General features: G+C 37.2%; 1 pseudogene; it reads left to right on the top strand.

Annotated features, from left to right (window-relative positions):
* The first annotated feature begins 598 nt into the window (after nucleotides 1-598).
* LOC123246703 lies at nucleotides 599-20,914 on the top strand (annotated as a pseudogene).
* The last annotated feature ends 2,470 nt before the right edge of the window (nucleotides 20,915-23,384 follow it).

Raw genomic sequence — 23,384 nt, 5'->3', positions numbered from 1 at the left:
CCCGCCTCTGTCCCCGTCCCCACAGTCCCTCCCTTCTTCCTATTAGGATTTCAGTCTCTGCCTTTGGCTCAGGCAGCGGCCTGGCCGCCCGGATTGGCAGGGTCCTGACGAGGCTCAGGGCGGGCACTGTGATTGGTTGGAGCTCCTTGGCTCGAGCCCCACTTGACAACTGCAGTCGGGGAGAGGCTGTGCGGGAGCCGCCGCCGCGGGGCCGGGGGAGGGACTGTCTGCCTGATTGCCTGACAGACTAACCTAGGTACGGACAGACTGACGGACCTCCGGCCCCAGCCTTGTTCATCAGGCATCCCCCCCGGGCCGGCTTTCTCTTCCACCAACATCTCCGGGCCCACGCCGGAGCTCTCAGGTGAGTGACCCTTGGAGAGGGGAGGAGAAGGAAGGCGAGGCGGGGGCGGGGCTGGGCCGGGCCAGGCGTCCGCATCTGGTTCCCTTGGTCACCACCTGTCAGAGAGCCGGGCGCCTGGGGCGAAGTGGGGGGTGCTGGGGGACCACCTAGAATGGAGACCGTGGGGGGGATAGGGCGGCGCTGAGGAGGGCGTGGGCCTGGCCTTCCCATCCCACCTGGACCTGGGTGCCCGCTATGGGGTGGGGGCGCGCGATCGCGCAGAGCCGGAGAAAGGACCGAGGATCCCGAGCTGGCCAGCGGCCAGGGTCCCCCGGCATCACTTGGACAGGATATGCCCCGCCGTGGCACGGTCCGGGTGGCCCTGCCGCGCCTCGGCACTGCGCCTTTTATGTAAGGGGGGCTTGTGGTATTGTTGGTGTTGTGGAACGGGGTGCTTGCGTGGAAGGGAAGGGCTGGAGTGCGGGTGGGGAAAGGGTTGCTCCCAATATTGGAAAAAGGCTGGAACGGGAGGGGCAAGGAAGGCCCTGCCTAAGGAGTGCTGCCGGAGCTGACTCCCCAATCCTTGTTTGTTTGTTTTATTTTGACCAAATCTTTAACCTTCCTAAAGAAAGGACAGTAATCCGACATCCAGACTGAGGGAGTTTTCTAGGTAACTTGGTTTCCTTTTCTTCATGAAAAGGGTCTTTGTTCCATCTTGATTCATAGATTATGATCCCAACATTTATATGTCCTCTCTCCCTTCCTTTGTTGTGACTTAATAGGATGTTTCATAGTGTTGGAAGCAGGAAAATAAAACCCTGGGTTTTTAATATATACTGAAAATGTTTCTTCATTGCAAAGAATTTTCATTGTTATAAGCCTATTAAATTTTTTTGTCTCTGGTGTCGTCACGTGTAAGTACCCCCCACTCCCCATCTTTTATAACTGGAAAGGAGAATAAAGACATAGTATTCTCTGTTAAATCACATGCTCTCCAGTGTCATTTTGGAGAATGTGATAAATTATTTAGGGAAGGTAGTTTGGTTCTAAGGTGATGTGAAAATACCGTATTTATATAAATGACTGTCCCAAAATAATTTGATATTTGCTTTTTTTTTTTAAGAGTGGCAAATTGGCCACAGCCACTCTATCCTTTTTATTCTTTCTTACATTTGATCTTAGCCAAAAGGCTGAGAAGCAATCCTTTTATTCTTTCTTGCTATGATAAAAAGGAATTTAAGCTAATGAGATAAGCTAAAAGAACAGGGAATCAACCTTATTTCTGATATGTGACTATTTAATGGTTTGCCTCCCTTGCTGTCTGCAGAGTAAGGTTTTTCAGCTACCTACTAAATGCACAGGATGTGAATATTTTAATACCACCTATGACTCTATTTGAGGCTAAAGTAATGTTGCATAAAATGCTGAGAAGTCCAGTGACTAGTTCACCAGCTCTAATGCATTCTGAGATTACCCCAGTTTAAACCTCATTTTGCTGTTTATTGGACCTTGCTTAAGTGCATTTCTTTATCTGTAAAATTAGGATGATACCTACCATTATTTTAATCACAGGAATATTAGTTAAATAGTACATATGACAGCATGCTGAAGGTTTATAATTGTCTACACTAATAGAGGGGAACATCATCAAGGATAATTAGTGCATAATCCGTTTTTCAGGTTGGGGTCAAGGAATTGTTTCTCACAGTTTGGAAACTATTAGCAAAATAGGAAACTTGCTGTGGGTGCAGAACTGTATCCCAGAACAAGCTTGGGCATGCTGTTGCTTGGTAATGTGTAATCTTAATGCCAGGTGTGTACTAGTTGCAAAACCTTTGATTCTTGAATGCTACATGGGCATTCTCAATAACTGGGTCTGGGTTGTTTTCCTCCTTTACTATGACTCAAGCTACCTAGGGGTTTATGGCATCAGGGATAAACTTCAACATTCCTACATTTGGGTATTAGATCCTCAGATAATCATGAGTTGAATCTCACTACAAATTATATCTTAATTGTCACATCTGATGACCTTTTTTCAGTGCTCACTTTCTATGACCTCTCTTTGGTATCTGATATTTTTAACCACTCTCTCCTCAGGGAAACTTTCCTCTCTGGGTCTTCCTGGCACTTTTTTTCTCTCCCCTGTCCAATTGCTTATTCTCAGTCTCTCATACTGTCTCATCATCTATAATTCAGTGATTCCCAAAGTGGGCGCTACCACCCCCTGGTGGGTGCTGCAGCAATCCATAAAGGTGGTGATGGCCACAGGTGCATTTATCTTTCCTATTAATTGCTATTAAAATTTAAAAAAATTAATTTCCAGGGAGCTAAGTAATATTTTTTCTGGAAAGGAGGTGGTAGGCCAAAAAAGTTTGGGAACCACTGATCTAAATCATGCTCTCAATCTATTGGTATTTCTCAAGATGTTCACCTGGGTCCCCTTCTCTCTAATCTCTTCATTTGGTGAAATTATCAGTTCCCATGGACATAATTATCATCTCTTTGCAAATGACTCCCAGATCTGTATATTCAACCCATGTCTCCTGAGCTTTAGTCTTGCATTACTTATTACCCAGTATTCAAACAAAGTATTAACTATTAGCATATCATATTTACCATGTCCAAAATGGAACTCACTATCTATTCTCCCCCTCCTCCACAATGCAACCCTTTTCAGTACTTTTTCTATTAAGGGCAACACTCTTACATTCACCTAGGTTTGAAATCTTACTGTCCTCCTTCAATCTGCCCTTTCATTCATGATACCATATATTCATTAGATTGCCAATTTTTTTTGCCTCTATAACATATCTCACATCTCTTTCTCTTCACTCATGTACCACCCTAGTTTATGCCTTTGTCACTTCTCCTCTGAATTATTTTTAAAAACACTTACCTTAAGTTTTAGAATCAATACTATGTATTGGTTCTAAGGCAGAAGAGTGGTAAGGGTTAGGTAATGGGAGTTAAATGACTTGCCCAAGGTCACAAAGCTAGGAAGTGTCTGAGGCCAGACTTGAACCCACAACCTCCCATCTCTAAGCCTGGTTCTTTATCCACCGAGCCACCTAGCTGTCTCTCTCCTCTGGATTATTATTAAAGCCACCTCCTAATTGGTTTTCTTGTTTTAAATCTTTCCTCATTCTAGATCATCTGCAGCCCAGAGGGCAGAGATTTTCTTAAAGCATAGGTTTTAATCATGCCACTCCCTTACTGGAATTTTTCTTGTTACCTCTGAAATAAAAAATAAAGTTTGCTCTTTGATATTTTAAAGTTCTTCACAACCTGGAACCATCTTTTTTTCCTCAATATTATCTATCACATATGGCTGCAGTCCAGCCAAACTAATTTTTCTGTTGTTCATCGCCACATTCCATCTCCCTTTTCTGTGTCTTTGCCTTGGCTGTCCTGGCCTAGAATGTGCTCCTTTCTCACCTGTTAAGAATTCTTAGTTTCCCTTAAGGCTTAGCTCAAGTCTCACCTTATTCTTGAGACCTTTCCAGATCCTCACTGCTAGCTGTTAATTACCTTGTATTTATTTAGTAAATACCTACACACATACAACAGGTAAAGAGAGACATTTTGGCTCTCCTGTAAATTCCTTGGAGACAACTTTTGTATCTTCTTGGAACCTTCAATGCACTCATGTAGGTATTTAATAATCACTGATTGATTAAAAAAAAGTCTTCCCCAAGTGTCCTTTTTCTATAATGTTCTTATGTAGTTTTAAACTTTTTTTTTTAAATATTTAGGAGTATCTAAAATGGTTTGTCACTCTAGTGAAGAAAAACAAGTTTCATTTCATCTTATGCTAGAACACTGAATTTATCTTGAAATCATTCAAAGATTATGGATTGGTTTCGTTCATTTGGAGAATGCTTGGGAACTATTTAACTTTTTCTTTTCACTTAGGGAAAGTGATTGGTATCAAGATTTTATTAAAAATTAGTACTGTCTAACAATATACTTATCCTTTTTAATGATATTTACACATTAGTAAATTTAATTGGTATTGACTGGGGCCCCTATTTTGTGACTCTTGTTTACAAGATTAAAAAGAAAATAGAATTTTGAATAAAATGTTTACCTGTTAAAAATATATTTCCTGGATATAAAGTCACAAATGCTTGTAGAAATTGTAGAAATACTTAGTGTCCTAAAACATGAATGTGCATTTTTGTTTCAAATTAATTCTTATAAATTTGTGTTAACTGGTTTATATGTTCTTAGTACTTTTGAAAATATATATTAGTGGGAAAAATTTTTGTAGATAGCCCCTCAGATAGAGGTCTAATATCTAAAATATGTAGTGAACTTTGTAAAATTTGTAAGAATAAGAGCTGTCTCCCAATTGATAAATGGCAAAAGATATGAACAATTTTCAGATGAAGAAATCAAAGTCATAAGTATATGAAATTATAAGTCTATGAGAAAATGCTCCCAAACCACTCTAGAATGCAGACCAAACCACCTCTGAAATATTGCCTCACACCCACTAGATTGGCTAAAATTGACAAAAGGGCAAACTGACAAATGTTGGAGGGGATGGGGGAAAAACAGGGACACTAATGCACTGGTTGGTAGAACTATGAGCTGATTCAACCATTTTGGAGAGCATTTTGGAATTACACCCAGACAGCTATAAAAACGTGTATACCCATGGACCCAGCTAGGTCTGTTTCCCAAAGAGATCAGGGAAAGAGGGAAAAAAAACAACCCATATGTTCCAAAATATTTATAGCAGCTCTCTTTCTGGTAGCAGAGAATTGGAAACTGAGGGGATGCCCATCAGTTGGGGAATGGCTGAACAAATTGTGGTACATGATTGTGATGGAATACTGCTGTGCCATAAGAAAAGAGAACAGACTGATATTTTAAAAACCTGGAAAGAACTATGCAAGATAATGAACAGTGAAATGAGTAGAACCAGGAGAACATTATACATAGCCACAGAATTAATACTGGAAGAATAAACTGGGAATGTTACCTTCAGAAAATGAATAGAAAGATAAAACCTGAAAGACTTAATTTATGTGAACATGTTGGCTTCCCTGACAATATCCTGTGTGATTTGGGGAGGGGTTGAGTCACTCATGGATGGGATCTATTATTTATATATGAAGAAAATTAAACTAAACATATAGGAGATTTGTGATTTCATTTGTGTAATATATTCTTTTTCTTTATATATGGAGATGCTTGTTTTCTTTGGTTTTGTAAATATTTGGAATAATAACAATAAAAAAGAAAAAATAACATTGGATAGGGTTTTTCTCTTCCCATTCTAAATAAATTAAGGTTTAAAATCCCATTATAAAGGGCATCGAAGTGGCTCAGTGGCTAGAGAATCAGTCCTGAAGATGGAAAGACCTGGGTTCAAATTTGGCCTTAGATACTTCCTATGTAACCCTGGGCAAGGCACCCAACCCCCATTGTGCACCCTTAGTGTTCTTCTACTTTAGAATAAATACATAGTATCGATTCTAAGATGGAAGGTAAGAGTTTTAAAAAAATTTTGTTGACAAAAAAATTTTCATTGAATAAATTGTAATGCATCTTTTTTAATGGACTGTGATTTTCCATTGGTATAGAAGCTCTTCATGAAAAACTCTTCTCTTCCAGTGCACATGAACACCTGCTTAGCAATTTATAGATTTAGAACATTACTTGCAGCTCTGAGAGATTAAGTAACTTCTTAAGGGCCATATAACTAGTGTGTGGAAGGTGAACTTACACCCAGATCTTTCTGACTCCTGTCAGACAGGAATTGGTCTATCCATTAGTCTCAGCCACTTCTCAGTATAGTCTTAGACACTAGTAATATCTAAAGTAGAGGAATTTATAGCGTTATTTAGCTCAATCCTGATCAAATCATACCTGGAGTGTTACATTCAGTTCTGGTTGTCATAATCTGAGGTATATTGACAAACTAAAGTCTGCCTATGCGAAAGTGAAGGGATCATATAGTGTTGTTGTTGTTCGGTCGTTTTCCAGTTCTGTCCAACTCTTCATGACCCCATTTGGAACTCTCTTAGCAAAGATACTAGAGTAGTTTGCCATTTCCTTCTCTAGCTCATTTTACAGATGAGGAAACTGAGGCAAACAGGATTTACTAATTTGCCCAGTCACATAGCTAGCCACCTGGCCACTTCTACTATTTCAGAGGACAGAATTAGAACCAAGTAGGTAGAAGGCACCAGGAAGCAGATCTTAGTCTAACAAGAAAGACTTATCCTAAAGGCTAGATGTGCCCCATGATAAGGATGGGCTTTCTCCATAAGAAATGAGTACTCCATCATTGGAAGTATTCTCTAGGTGACCATTTGTCAGAGATGCTAGACAATTATACTTTGGGAAGCTGGACTATAGGATGACTTTTAAGGTCTTTTCTAATGCTATAATTTATGATGAATGTACATGTGTGGGTATATACATCTATATAACCAGAATATATATGTACATATGATTAGTATAAAAGTTGAGAGTAAAAAAACCTAATGTAAGCAGCTAGGTGGCTAAGTGTACCGAGTGCTGGGCCTGGAGGCAGGAAGACCTGAGTTCAAATTTGACTTTAGATATGCACTGGATGTGTGACCCTGGGCAAATCACATAACCTCAATTTTTCTTAATCCACTGAAGAAGAAAATAGCAAACCATTCTAGTGTCTTTGCCATGAAAACTCCACACGGGGCAAGAAGTCTCAAGACTAAAAGACTAAGCAGCAGCAACAACAAAAAAGAGTAATTTCAGAATATCTAAATTCTGAGGGACAGATGTATCATTCTGGTTAATTTGCTGATCTCTGAGTCTGGATGACTTGAGCTCAAACAAGTCCTATGTCTTCCATAAATTGGCAGTATGACCCTAGACAAGTCACTTTCTGCGCCTCTCTTTAGAACTATAAGTTGCTGAATGGTTGAATTTATAGAATGCAATTCTACTTGAAATTTAGGCCAAGAAGTAGAGGAATTGAATGTAGATAGTTTTTTCCTAGGACTCTGACTGTAAAAAGAAGGGGCTATATGGGACAGTATTTTGAGAAGGTTGAAGAGTAAATGAAGATTTTTTTTTTAAGCTTGGAGGAATTCCAAACATGGTGATTAGGGAGCTACTAAGTATTAAAAGATTGAAGAGGAAAGGGAAGGAGGGGACAGGCCCTGGGATAAAGTTTCTTAACTCTTTCAGTGTCATGGACCCCTTTGACAATTGGGTGAAGTCTGTGGATCACTTCTCAATATAAATATAAAAAGTAAAATACATGATTTCAAAGGAAGCTAAATTGAAATAAAGATATAATTTTCCCCATCCAAATATAGGATCCACTTGAAATCTAGCCAGGGTTCTCTCATGGCTCTATGGACCTCCAGTGAAGAACCTCTGCTTTTGGAGGAGAAAGAAAGGGATATGATTGAGTGTACAAGTAGAGGCTTACCTACAACTCCTTCCAAGACATGAAAAATCTAAAAGTAAATCTTTGCTAAAAATAAATGCTAATCTATGCTAAAAGTAAAACTATTTAATGGAAAGCATTTTTGAAAAAATGCCCAAATCTGACCATCTTTGAAAAACCTCATAAGTGAATGTATTTTTGTCTAGTAATAGATAATGAAAATACAATGTTCTTTAGTAGGAAGATGGAACAAACACAAGTTTTGTGCTGTGACTATTGATGTAATATGAGTTAAATCATGATTATGTAAGAGTGAAAATTATGAGACTGGCTATAAATTAATAATTTTATTAATCAAAAGTAGTAGGGGAAAAGGATGGAAAAACAAGAGAGAAATATATAGTTTACTTATTGTTTTATTTAGCTTACTAATCTGTGGCTGTCATAAGGGCCTCTAGCCACGCCCACAAGGCCATCCAGTCAGCAACAAACCCAAAAGAGAAGAGAGTGAAATCTATTCTTGCCTCAGTTTTTCAAACCTATTCTCTGCCTCCTAACTCACATATAACGTCTTGGGAGCCAACCACGGCTTTCTATTTTGCCTGGACTGCCCAAGGGAAATATCTCTGACCCCTGTCTAACAATCTCTATTGCTGCATTTTTCCCTCTGCTGTTCTACCCTCATGACTCAATTCATCCAATGATTTCCTGGCACACAGGCCTGGTCTCCAGGTCCAAAGGAGATGAGGTCAAATGTGTGACACAGGAAAGGGAGGAAGAGAAAATTTCCTTCACACAATTAGAATGTCAAAATTAGTAAACATTTTCATTCAAAATAGAGATATTGAAATTTTTCTAGATTTCTTATTCAGATATTCTTATATGTTTAAGATTTTTTAGTATTTAAATATCATAAATGATATATAATTATAAACTTGGACACTTTTCCTTTTTTTTTTTTTGGTCTGCCTTTAAATAGCTATACACATACTTTTTTTTAAGCTGGAAAGTAAATTTAGATTTAGGTATCATAGTTTTGAGAATTATGAAGGGCTAGGGAGTTTTATATTTGACACTAGTTTTAGTGATAGTTTCACAGGAGAGAAACTAGAACTTCGATTTCTAGTTCATTGCTTCATTTGAGGAATCCTTTGTTCCTCTGGTGAAAAATTCAGCAGAAGGAGTCAAGTCAACTTTACAATACTGATTTCAAAATTATAGCAGAGCAGATTGTTATTCAGTAACTTTTATTTATTTATTTATTTGTTTATTTTATTATTTATTATTATTTTGTTTTGGAGGAGATCTGATTTTATTTTTTAAAACCCTTACCTTCCGTCTTGGAATCAATACTCTTTATTGGTTTCAAGGCAGAAGAGTGGTAAGGGTAGGCAATGGGGGTCAAGTGACTTGCCCAGGGTCACACAGCTAGGAAGTGTCTGAGATCAGATTTGAACCTAGGACCTCCCATCTCTGGGTCTGACTCTCAATCCACTGAGCCACCCAGTTGCCCCCAGGTGATCTGATTTTATAAGTATAAATGGTGAGGGGAAGAGAGGGGATATAGATGCCATACTTTGGGTAAAAATATAATGGAGGTATAGGGGCAAAGTGGAGAGATCTTTTTCTCTATAGTCTGATCACCATCCTTAGGGACTGGTAATTATTATCAGTTACATTTTAGTGAGAATTTTTTTTTCAGGGAGTGTATATATTTAGACATTTAAAACTTTCCATTGTCATACTCAGGTAGCATTTTTAATGCTTTTAAAAATATTTAAGGTAACTTTTTCTTCTTCCAAACTTTCATTTATTTTGAAATTGTTTAAATTGGTTTGTTTTGCATTGCAGAATTGAGTTCATACTGCTTTTAGAGATATTACTGGTACTACTCCTCTGAAATAGAATATTGAAGACCTTCAAAATCTAATTCTTTAGTTTTTGCACTTTTAAACTTTCAAAGTTTAAAATTGATAAGTACATTCTGTTTTTATCTGTAGAATTAAAGTACTGGGAATAATAAACTATGTTGAGGATTTCATGACTTTATCATGACAATAGACTTTTTATTAGGTTTTTATCATTAAATAAAAGCATCTTTAAAATACCTATAAATCTAAACCTTGTAGAATGAAATAATATTTAGATCAAATCTGAGGATAGATATTCCAGCAAAATAAAAACATTAATTTGAGATATTAAAATGTTAAACATATATGAACCATTAATCTGCCAAAGCCAATGGAAGAAATGAAATGCAATAGAGAATAGAAATTCTAGGATCATAGAATCTTCTAAAATTTGGAGAGAAATTTCCTAGCTAAAAGTTTAGGCAGGACACAACTCCTTGGTATTCTGGGAAGCTCTCTAAGAATATAAGTTCTAAGAATGTGAAAGAAAGGTTCCAATTTGTTTTGGTATTAAGAGAGTTTTCTCACCCGGAAGTTCCTATATAAATGAAATCAGAAGTCGAGACCCTGTCATATAAGAACTAGGACATTTTTGGTGGGCAATGACATGTCAGGAATGTTGACTTAGGCAGAGAAATTTACACTGTAAAAATCTTTTTTAGCAAAAAAGTTTCATTGTAATTTTTCATTCTTTGATTTTACAGGCTTAGAGGTACTTCTATATCACAAGCCCCTATACCTTCATATGCTATGTGATTAAAGTATGTATTTTAAATAATAAAGAATGGAAGATTTTAAAATAAGATGTTTGTGGTATAGTCTGATATTCAGTCAACATTTATAAATAAAAGAAAGAAACAAGTATATATTAAGTGCCTACTTTGTACCAGGCACTATCTTAAATAAACACTTTTCGTGTATCTCATTTGATCCTTATAATAAATCTGAGGTAGAGCTATTATTATCCCCATTTTACAGTTGAGGAAACTGAGGCAAATAGGTTAAGTGACTTTCCCAGGGTCAGCCAGCTACAAATTGAGGCTGAATTTGAACTCAGGTTTTCTTGTTTCTATGCCTAGCTTTCTACTATAGCACCTAACCACCTCTTTCTCTGTGAATCCACTTTATGTACAAGACACTGGTGAAACTAGAGAAAATGCATAAATAAGAGCCATTCATTGATTCCCTAATGAGTTTACATTGAGTAAGGGAGAAAAGACACATCTGTGTTATTTATACACATAACACACACACATATGGTTAAAGTGTAGTAGAGGTACGAATAAGGTATAAAGAGAATTCATAAAAGGGAGAAACCACGTCCAGATCTGGATTATCTGGTAAGCCTCCAGGGAGGCACGAGTTCCTGGTCTCAGCTGTGAAGAAGAGAAAAGTTGTTAGTAGGTAGGTAAAAGGATGGAATAGTCTAGCTATCTAGGGAATGGCAGGTGTGACAACAGCAAGATAGAAGAGCATAGGATGAGACTTGGGAACTGATAGTTCAGTATGGCCAGGTTTTTGAGTGCTCAAAGGTCAGTACCATAAAATGATGCTGGAGTGGTGAATTAGAGCCAGATTATGGGGGGGGGGCAGGGTCTTGAATGCCAGGCCAAGAAATTATACTTTATTTAGTGGGCTGTGGGTAGTGCCAGAGGGAATGATGTGATTAGACCTGTATTTCCATACTATTTAGATGGATTGGCGAACTCACAAATGTGATATATGTAGTAAACCATCTATGCCTGCCTATCCTGTGCAACTCTTGTCCATATCCTTGTAGTAAAAATGCCATAGGGGGTCTGCCCAACTTGCTGGGTTCCTTCCTCTTGATATTGTATTCTCTTAATATATTATATATTGCTAAAACAATCAAACTACTCAAGGATTACCTTGTAAAGCTAGAAAAAATGACAAAATACTTTAGGAGAAGGAAGAATAAAAAGATAAGAATCTCAAGGAAAATAATGAAAAAAGTGGGAAGGAGCAACAGCACCTGATCCAAAACAAAGTAATAATCAACAGAAACTATTTGGTACTAGCTAAAAAGAGTGATTAGGTACCCAACATATGGAAAGAAACTACTGTTTATAAAGGCAAAAACCCTAGCTATTGAGGGAAGGACTATGACAAAAACTGCTGGGAAAACTGGCAGTCTGAGAGAAATTGGGAATAGACCAACATTTTCTACTATACATCAAGACAAGCTCAAAAAAGAAACATGGTTTATAACAAAAACAACAGAAATCACATATTATAAACAAATAAGAAGAGCAAGGTTGAAATTACCTGTTAGATCGGGATTTCAGGTGTTAAAATTAGCTATTTTCTCTGATAAAGGTCTTATATCCAAGATATTTATGTGGTTGATTAAAACTTATGAGAAAAGAATCATTCCTCAGTAGATAAAACATGACTAGCATGTGGTCTTAAAGGAAGAAATCCAAGTTATCAATAACCATAAGAAAAAGTGTTCCAAATCAGTAATAATTAAGAAAATGTTCATTAAAACAATTCTGAGGGGGCAGCTGGGTAGCTCAGTGGAGTGAGAGTCAGGCCTAGAGACAGGAGGTCCTAAGTTCAAATCCGGCCTCAGACACTTCCCAGCTGTGTGACCCTGGGCAAGTCACTTGACCCCCATTGTCCACCCTTGCCAATCTTCCACCTATGAGACAATAAACCGAAGTACAAGGGTTTGAAAAAAAAAAAAAACAACTTAAAAAAAAACAAAAACCAAAAAAAAAACAATTCTGAGATTCTAAGTCATACCAATCAAGTTGACAAAAATGGAAAACAATATTGAGCTTTGAAAAGAATATAATGGCATATTATTGCTCCATAATTACTTAAAGAACAGTTTCAGGTAAACCTGAAAAGATTTGATGAATTGAATCAGAGTGAAGTAATGAGCACAACAAGGAGGACAATTTACATAATAAAAACATTTTAAAGAAAAACACCTTTTAAATACTTAAGTACTCAGATGCAATAATCTGTCATGATTCCAGATATAGGTGTGGCTTGTTCTCCACCTTCTGTCAGAGAGGTGATGGATTCAAGATACAGAATAAGAAACACATTTTGGACATATTGTGGGAATTTATTTTTTATTTAAAAAATATTTATTTTGAAATATTTTTCCATGATTCATGTTTTCTCCCCCCTCCCAGAGCTGACAAGCAATTCTACTAGGTTATACATGTATTGTCACTAGATACCTATTTCCATATTATTCTTTTTTATAAGAGTAATCTTTGAAAACTCAAAACCTAAATCATATACCCTTATAAACAAGACATAAGTCATATGTTTTTCTTCTGCGTTTCTACTCCCACAGTTCTTTCTCTCAATATGGATAGCATTCTTTCTTATATGTCCCTTGAGATTGTCTCTGGATCATTGCATTGCTATCAGTAGCAAAGTTTATTACATCTGATCGTCCCACAGTGTTTTAGTTACTGTGTACAATGTTCTCCTGGTTCTGCTCATTTTATTCCACATCAGCTCATGGAAGTCTTACCAGTTCATATAGAAATGAAGCAGTTTATCATTCCTTATTGCATAATAGTATTCCATCACTATCATATACCACAATTTGTTCAGCTATTCCCCAATTGAGGGACACACTCTTACTTTAGGAATTTATCTTTTGCTTGACTATACATATTTATTACAAGGGCATTGTTGTTGTTTTTTTACATCCTTTTATTTGGGGGCAAGGAACTAGCAACAGGTTAAAAATAAAGGGGGAAAAGAAAAGACGACCATTGAAACATTTTTTATTTTTTGTAAAAAATTTATTATTTGCTTGTTTTTTAACATTTTTTTAAACCCTTAACTTCTGTCTTAGAATCAGTACTATGTATTGGGTCTAAAGCAGAAGAGTGGTAAGGGATAAACAATTGGGGTTAAGTTACTTGCCTAGGGTCATACAGATAGGAAATATTTGACACCACATTTGAACTCAGAACCTCCTGTTTCTAGGCCTAACTCTCTATCCACTGAGCCACCTCTCTGTCCCTTTAACATTTATTTATTTTTTTTAATTTTGAGTTCTAAATTCTCTCCCTCCATTCCTTTCCCTACCCATTGAAAAGGCAAATAATAAGATATCTATTATTATACATGTGAAATTATGAAAAACATTTCCATATTAGCTAAGGCAGGATGAATAAAGTGAAAAAATCATGCTCCTTGAAGCCTTTTTTTTTCTTTTTCTTTTTCTTTAAACCCTTGTACTTCGGTGTATTGTCTCATAGGTGGAAGATTGGTAAGGGTGGGCATTGGGGGTCAAGTGACTTGCCCAGGGTCACACAGCTGGGAAGTGGCTGAGGCCGGGTTTGAACCTAGGACCTCCTGTCCTTGAAGCCTTTTTAAAGAATACAGAGGAGAGAACAGAAAGAAAGTCAAAAGAAAAAATATATAAGTAGGACAGCTTTGAAAGCCACAGGTTGAATTATATATTTAAAAAGAAAAGTAAACTTTATATTGATATTTACAGTTTGATGTACGAGCCTCTTTCTGTTCTAATTTGTATAAATATTAGTTTTATTTGATGTTAAGATCGGTGCAAAAAGATGAATAAAAAAAGAAATTGTGCGTCCTTTTTTCCCCAGACATACATTCTTCTGATAATGTCTTATACTTTCTCCTGGATGGCATCTTGTTTGTGGTGTTGTAGTTTGTTCATGCACACAACCTACTTTTCTATTACCCCCCTATAGAGATCCTGCTCTGTAACCAGAGACTAATCTGAGTGGCCTGGGTGGTTGTCAGACACAAAGAATGAAACAGATTGGAAGCACGGCTTGTTAGCTCATAGTACTCCAAGACATACTGAAGTAGCCACTTTATTATAAAGGAAATTAAAGATCCCCTTCCCCCAAAAGCCCAAGAAAGTTTCCCACAGTTACAGAGAGCAGGATTTTTACTATAATCAAAACAAAAGCCTTAGAAGCCTCCAGGTGTAGATAAAAAACCTATGCTAAACTATCAACTATATGTGTTATCTTTAAGTGAAGCCTGGGACATCTTGTTAGGCTGGAAAGCCTCTGCAGTTCTCAGCCCTGATGGTATTAAACAATTTTTTTGAGTCTCATTATTTTACTTTAATTCTGGGCAAAATGCCCTGCCAAGGGTTCAACCTTGGCCGTAGCAGCCATCTGTGTTCTCAGTCAAAGGGGAACAGAGTTAGTCCCCCTCCTGCTGGAGTGCTGAGAGCCCAAAGCTTTTTCAATAAGACTATAATGCATTTTGAAGGAAGGTGAGAATTATGAAAGGAATCAAAAGAGGAATCTCAGATTTTTATCTTAGATAGCCCACTCCGGTTTCTCGACCCGAAAGGGAGAAAAACCAATACACGGATCTGTATTGATCTTTTGAGGGGGTCCAGATAAAAATATCTACTTGAGATTCTAATTTCTCTTAATAGCTCCCGACATATCCCCCTTCTCTTCAAAATAACATGATTTATTAGACACGAAAACTTTGAATAATGAAAGAAGTTAAAATTGGTTATAATCATCAGTTATAGTTGGATCTGATATGAATTACAGATCAAATTGTTTATGGATTTCTACACCCCTCCCCCCCTTTTTTTTCAGTTGTATCCAACTCTTCCTGACTCAATTTTGGATTATTTTGGCAAAGATATTCTGGAGTGGTTTGCCATTTCCTTTACTAGCTTATTTTACAGATGAGGAACTGAGGTAAACAGGGTTAAGTGATTTACCCAGGGTCACACAGCTAATGAATCCTTGAGGCCAGATTTGAGCTCAGGAACATGAGTCTTCCCAACTACAGGTTCACTGCTCTATGTACTATGCCACCTACATTGCCCTCCTTTACCCTTTATGTGAACTTCATATTTACTTTTTTGGAGACTAGTATTTTGTGTCTCATAGCCATAAAATATCACTAGGAGCATATTCCTATTTAAAGGATATGGACCTTTCTTTCAAAGGAGAAGCCTGGGTCATTAAAATCATTACATGAATTTCTGAAGGGTAATCTGGTCTGCTTTCCTCCCTCTGGTTAGTCCTGGACCTAGTTTATATTGTCCATTTGCTGCAGCGCCTGCATTTGCTGCAATGCCTGTCTAAGATACATATTTAGACAGCTAGGAGGTGCATTGTAGTCAGACCTAAATTGAAATCTGGCCTGGGGTACTTACTATTGTTATGAAATAAAAAGGCAATATTGATAATGTTAGGGAATAAAGGGGAATTAGGAAGTTAAGGAATGAATGGAGAATATAGGAAGGACTAATCAAGCAGGCTAATCACAGGGTCTAGGTACTTGAGGGTACTGGGAGGAATAGCCTGGGTCTTTCAGGCAGGGAGACTATCTCTATGATATAAGAATTGGGTCAGCCAGAAGTGATATAGGTCTGGCTGAAGGGTTTCTTCAGACACCTGCTGCTATTCTAAAGCTCCTTTGAGGGGAGGAGCAAAGAGGCCCTTCCCTGCCAATGAAAACTGAAACCTATAGGAAGTGGAAGCTGGCCACTTCCTGCCCAAGGTGGATACCTGGGTTTGCCCTCAAGTAATAAAAGAAGTTATTCCTTTCCTTCTTCAGTCTTTGCCCTACTAGTGGGTACAATGATTCTCCAGAAGCTCTTTGTATAAAAATCAAAGGGATTTATTATTGCCAAGGGTAAGCTGAGGTGAAAGGGGATTAGGGTTTGGTAACTGCTGCTAGGGAGAAGCTGGTGCTGGGGGAGGGGTCACTGAAGGAGAGATCAGGCAGAAGGAGCCAGCCCCTCAGCCAAAGGTAATTTCCCTGACCTGATGTAAAGGTTCAGCAGATTGTTAGATGAAGTGATGGTTTGGTTTAGGTCCTTCCTGCCTGTCTATAAAAGCTAATTCCCACAATTTCCACCCACCAAATCACTGTTCCTCCCAGGGCCCAATGGGGAAATCCAGGGAATAGCAGGATGTCAATGGAGAGGTCAAGGGAGAGGTCCAAGGAAATCAGGCAAAGCCCAAAGCCCCAGAAGCAAAAGGCACCTCAGTTGGTACTCCAGGGATATTTATAGTCTCAGACTCTTAACAGTTTTCCCATGAGCCCAGATTCTATCCCTTTCCAACTGTCAGGGCTGCTACAATTGGTTTGCAAAAGCAAGAGCTTTTGCTGCAATCCTGCATTACACTATATAATTACTTTGGGAAAGTCACTTAATCTCGCTTTCTGTCTCAGTGTCCTCATCTGTAAAATGGGGATAATAATAACTATTTCCCAGGATTATTGTGAGTATAAAAGGAAATAATAACTTAAAGCACTTTGCAAACCTTTAAGTATTACATAAATGCTAACTATCATTATTGTTATTATTTATTGCTGGTGGGCCAGCTCTACAGATTATATTGTGAACTGCATATTATGGTCTGAACAATAGGTATTCATCCACTTGTTTTTTCTTGTGGATAATTAGGTCAAGCCCTTTTGAAATCTTTGAAACAAATATCTGCCTTGCTTTAGGAAAATTATGTGTGCATCTATGGAAGGATAATTTGGATAGGGAGAGAATGAAAGTGGAGAGAATTTGGGAGACTGTTAAAATGGACCAGGTAAAAAATAGTGAGGGCCTAAATTAATGTTTAGGCACTGGGAATAGAAAGGAGGGGACTGATGAGAGTTTGTGAAGGTAGAGTCTGTAGAATTTGACAAATAATTAGATGTGGAGGATGAGAAAGAGCCAAGAGAATACTAAAGTCTTGGGTCTGAGTGATTAGGAGAATGGTGGTACTATCATCAGAAATAGAAAAGTTGATCTGAGTGAGTGGTTTAAAAAAAATTCCGAAAAATAAATTTAGTTTTAGATGTATTGAGTTTGATGGAAAAGTTTCCAGGTAATGGTGTTCATTAGGGACTAGAAATGTAAGACTAAATATAAAAATTTGGAAGTCATCCATATAGAGCAGATATTTGAAACCACTGAAATGAATGAGATTACCAAAAGGGTTACAGAAATAGAAGACAGATTCCTGGGGTACACTTAAGGGCCAAAAGAAGATTTAGTTGGATTTATCAGCCAGGTTGTTAAAGAACCAGGAGAGAAAAGAATGGACAGAAGTCAGATGAGAGACACATTGCAGAAACCAAATCAGGTTGGTGCTTGATTGAATGAATATTGGAGTTGAGAAGTCAAAGATAAGACTAGGTTATAAAACTGTAGTATGTAATCCCATTAACACAAATGCTGGTCTGGAAGAGATGTGAACAGATGATGAGTTTAGTTGGCCTTGAGTACTAGCTAGGCCTTTGGAAATGTGAATTTGGAGCTCTGGAGAGAGGTTAGGACTGGAGATAAGGATTTGAAAATCATCTACATCAAAATGATCATCAAAGCTCTGGTTTTAGATGTGCTCCTCAAGGGTGATAATGAGACAGCCTAGAAGGCTGGTTCCAGAGCTTTGGAAAGTACATATATTAAGTGAAAACAGGGGGCAAATAGAGGAGAGTGAGAGAAGGAACAATTTGAGAAGAGCCATAAAAGAATAATGTTGAGGAAAAGTAAGGGAGATTTTATTAACAAAGACAACCTCATTTAATCTCTCTCAAGATGTTTTCCTCAAACTAGAATTTTCAGATATTTTCATTACTTCTTAGTTCATTCTCAATGTAGTTCACTCTTTTTTTTTTTTTTTTAAACCCTTACCTTCTATCTTAGAATCAATATTATGTATTGGTTCTAAGGCAGAAGAGTGGTAAGGGCTAGGCAATGGAGGTTAAGTGACTTGATTTGAACCTAGGACCTCCCATCTCTAGGCCTGGTTCTCAAGCCACTGAAGCCACCCAACTGCCCCCAAAGTAGCTCACTCTTGCAAGGTTAATTTTTAGTCAGGGAAAATTAATGAAGTCTGTTTTAAATACTTTTTTCCGTTAAGGAAGTAGACATCCAAATGGTAAAAATAGGAATTTCAAAATTCCATTACTCTAATTTTGATTCATAATTCTTGTCTCCCATTTCTTTTCTGCTAATTTGAACTTCAAGTAAGTAAAATAATTTCATAATACATCTTCATTCCGAAGGAATTGTGTATTTATAAAATTTCCTTTGGTAAGAAAGCCCATTCTACTATGTATTGTGTGTTTGTTTTTTTTAATAAATACAAGTCAAATGTACATGAATTTATTTTCATTTTTATGTTTTCACTTTATTATTGCTAAAATCACACCTTTAAGGTAACATAGTATTTCTTACAAATGACTCTTCTTATAATCTTGTTTCATTAGGGTAGTAGAATAGATTTGGCACAGAGAATCACATGAAATTCAGTTTTGGTTGACAATAATTTCATTTCCTTAGTCTTTACTTTTAAAGGCTATTTTCATGTGATTCAAATGCTTAATACTCCAGCCTAAAGCTCCTTAAATAAAATTTCAAAGAAGTCTGTTTTTTTTTTCCCTCCTATGCTTGCTATGGAAATACTGAGTCACTGAGACTTTTTCAACTTCAGCTTAAATTTTTTTTTAAACTTTCAATGATAGAGTTTTAACTGCCTCAAATTTTTGCCTGATGAACAAGTATGTTTTTTTCTCATGTATATTTTATCCTGGCAAGTCTACCTAATATGCTGGCATAATTAACTTTAAGCTAACTTTTTAGATTGGAAAAATGAAATCAACATTTTGAATGCTGATAACTTCGAACATTTTGGATGAAAATAATAATGTACATTATACCTTTGCAGAACAGAGGAAATTTTTTTTTGTAGTGTTTAATATATATGTCTAAAGATTTTTGTTTGGAGAACATCACTGTTTCCTCAGTTAAAATCTTACTGAATTTTTTCTTTTAAGGGAGAAATCCCACTTCTATAAGCCCTCATTATAATCTGTTTGGAATATTGCAGTAGCTTAATAGGTCTTCCTGCCTCTACTCATTTTCCACTAAAAACCATTACTGCTAGACTTATCTTTTTTTTTTTAAACATAGTGTTTGTTTATTGGGAAAATCATATTATATAACTATTTGTATGCGCTATAATATGCCTTCAAATGAACATATATGAATCTGTATCCTTTATCAAGAGAAAACGTAAAATAAAATAATTCTTTTGCAGTCAACCTCTCACTTTGGAAACTTCTATCTTTTTTATACATATATCTAGTCATATCACTTATCTGCTCAGAACTTTTTAAATGGCTCTCAGTTGCTCAAATAATAAAGTTCAAACTCTTTAGACACTTAATAGATTTTCTACAATCGGGTACCACTTTACTTTTACATTTTTAACACCACCCAACTTTTTGTTCAATCCAAATTGGATTACTTTTCTTCCAACATAAGTATCTCTTGCTTTCTTGCCTCTCCTGTTCCTTGTGCTTGGAACTTTTTATATACTCTTCCCTAAAACACACACACACACACACACTTCCCCCCCCAAACCTGTTGAATCTCTCCCTACCTGTTGATCACAGCCTAAGAACTCCAATGCTACTTTCTCCAGGAAGCTTTTCCTAATCTGTCTTCTTCCCCCCACCCCCCTTGAAGCTCAAGTCTTCTTGACTCTGGTTTCTGCTCTTTGTCAACTACACCATGCAGCTTCTTTAATACATGGATGGTGTATTTAAATTATAAATTGTATGGATGAGGTCTTACTCAACACAGCAACTACAGTTGGCATTGATCTTGGCACCACTTAATGTGGGAGTCTTCCAGCATAGGAGTCTTTGATACCAAATGATTGGTTGCAGATTTGCTTGATGTTGCAGTTGTATGATGAAATTGTACATGGAAGTTATACTTGAAGCATTGGCCTTTCATGTTGGTGAATGATGTAGGCCTCAGATCTAAGTGGAGCATAAAGGGGAGACTAAAAGTTTCTGTTTTAAAGAAATAATCTTCTATGGTCTTGATCAGAATGGAAGAAATAGCTGAAGTTTACTTTAGGAAGACTGTCACAAATACTGTCCCTGTGAACCAGCTTACTTAAATGATTTGTTCTCAAATTATGCCACCAAAGATGCTAGAACCATCACTGGTTTCATTGTTCTCTGAATCATCAGTGAGCCAGTTGCTGATGCCATTGCTTATTACTTGGAAAAAAAGTTGGTGCCAAGAGAAGTGTGTTGATCTTTGACTTTGGATGTGGCGCTTTTGATTTTTCCTGTTTTACTATTGAAGATGGCATCTTTGACAAGCCCAGTCCTGGGTCTACCCATTTGAGTGGGGAGGACTTTGACAAACACATGATAACTTTCATTGCTGAGTTCAAGTGAAAGAACAAGAAAGGCAGCAGTGGGATTAAGAGAGCTGTCTGCTGATTGCCCAGCACTTGTGAATGTGCATAGCATACCCTCTTACAGTACTCAGGCCAGGGCTGAGTTTGACAACCTCTCTGAAAGATATTGACATATATACATGCCTTTTTTAAAGAGCTGGATACTGACCTCTTCTGTGGCACACTGGATGGATCCTGTGGAAGAGGATGCAAATCTAGATAAATCATGGATTCATGACATTGTCTTGGAGGTGATTCTATTTGGATTCCTTCAAAACCAGAAACTTCTGCAGGACTTCTTTAAAGGAATTTCACAAGAATATCAATCCCTGATGAGGTGGTTGTCTATAGTGTGGCTGTCTAGGCTGCCATCTCATCTGAAGATAAATCTGAGAATGTGTGGGATTAGCTGTTTTGGAAGTCACTCCTCTTTCCTTTAGTGAAACTACTAGTAGAGTTATGGCAATTTTGATCAAATGCAATACCAGTATCCCCACCAAACAGACTCCAACCTTTACTGTTTTCTTGGACAACTAGGTTTAGGTTACAAAGGTGGAGAGAGCAATGACAAAGAATAACAACCTGCTTCACAAGTTTGAGTTTAGAGGAATCCCCTCTTCCTGCAGAGGTGTTCCTCAGATTAAAGTAACATTTAACATTTGACATTGATGACAAGATATTTTTCTATAATTCTGTTTTAATCTTAATGAGATGTTTTACTTAAAATACTTTTATTTGTCTATTTTTGTCTATTTTCATCTTAATTATAATAGCAAAATATGTAAACTATAAAAGCATAGCTCTATATTCTGCTAGATTACACTCTTAATATTTTCTTAACACATGTTTATAAGGTTATGATTTTTTCCTCTCAGAAAATTTGGTATGTTTTAAAATCATTATAATTTTCTCTAACATAATTATTAACTATTTCTATAATTTATTCTTTGACCTTGTTTTTTAGGATTTCATTATTTCCTTTTGGGTCTGTATCTTTTGTTTTTACTTCCTGAAATAATTACTATATTTATTTTGTACATAAAGGATACATTTACTATTTTTGCCATTTTACTTATGTTTGTAATATCTTTGCCCTAATACAGTCAGTTTTCATAAAATTTCTATATGGTGCTGAGAAATATATGTATTCTTTAGCAGTCCCGTTTAGAAGATACCATATTTCTTTTAGTGGCAGCCATTTGTTAAATTCAGTATTTTCCTTTTCTTTTATCTTTCTATTAGACGTCTCCAAAACTGAGAGGGACAATGAAATCTTTTCCCACTCTTATATTACTTTCTCTGTAGCTTTTCATGATCCAGTGTAAGGGGTAAAAAGGGGTTTTGGTTGAGCGAATATTAAAAGGTTTGGTCACCAGGGAATTGAATAATTATCAGTCCCCAATTAAAGAATAACCTCAAGCCAAATTGACTTTTTATGGAAGTTTATTTACAAATAAAAAGAAGAGAAAATGAGAAAATCAGAGAGAGGAAAGGATAGGATAAGTAATCTAACACACTAAGTAATTTGCTCCCGACTCCTAGTTCAGCTCAGGCAGATCTAATTAATCTTCAATCAGAGGAGGCTCAGCCTTGGGCAGGAGATGAATGAAGCAGAAACTTCAGTCTTTTGAAAGAGCAGTTTCTTTAGAGAAGTCCAGGAAGATTTAGTCTTTACACTCACCACATGTAATTCCAAGGGAGAGATTAACAACAGTCTCGCTTAGTCCAAGGTCTCTCAGCCAGTGGTCAGAGCTCCTCCAAGTCCTAGTCATCCACTACAAGAGAAGGAAACAGCCAAGAACCAAGAGAGCGAGACCTGGAAGTTCTTTCAATTTATCCAAGCCATTTCTTTCATCACTTCCTGTGCCTTCCTCTTAATTTACTTGTTCAATCACTATGGATGCTTTTCTTAGGACTGCCTAGGGGGCAGTCAGTCAATTCTGATTGATTACCCATTCTTGCACCTGTGGGTCACAGACCTCCCCACTTGAGAGTTAAGTGGAGTTGTTTACACTTTTGATGATTAGATTTAAGAATGGGCTGGGTAGATTTAATCTCATTATCATACCAGCTAATTTATCCTTTTTAAATTTAGATGCCAAAGCATTTAGACCAAATAAGTTTAATATTGATATTATTTGTCTTTTGTGGTTTAATTCAGTATAATATAATTATTCATTAAAAAACTATATTGTTGGGGCTTCCGGGTTAAGATGGCGGCAGAGTAAGAAGCAGCTCTAAACCTCTCCTGACCGAAACACACAAAACTCCTCAAGGGGACATAAAAACAAGTCCAGACGAACGGAGGAACCCCACAACAGGACACAGCGTGGAAGGTACGTGGAATCGAGACATTTCCAAGCTAAAAAGGGCTCTCACTCAAGCGCAAGCTGAGCAACCGCCCCACCCCCACCCCCTCCACACTCTCCTATAGCTCTGAACCCAGCTAAAAAGAAATAGAGCAAGTTTGGGGCACCCATCGAGTCATCAGCAGCTCCGGGACCTGTTCCTGA

This window comes from Gracilinanus agilis, chromosome 4 (assembly GCF_016433145.1).
Source record: "Gracilinanus agilis isolate LMUSP501 chromosome 4, AgileGrace, whole genome shotgun sequence".
In the NCBI taxonomy this organism is placed as follows: Eukaryota; Metazoa; Chordata; class Mammalia; order Didelphimorphia; family Didelphidae; genus Gracilinanus; species Gracilinanus agilis.
This window is presented reverse-complemented; position numbering and strand designations above follow the sequence as displayed.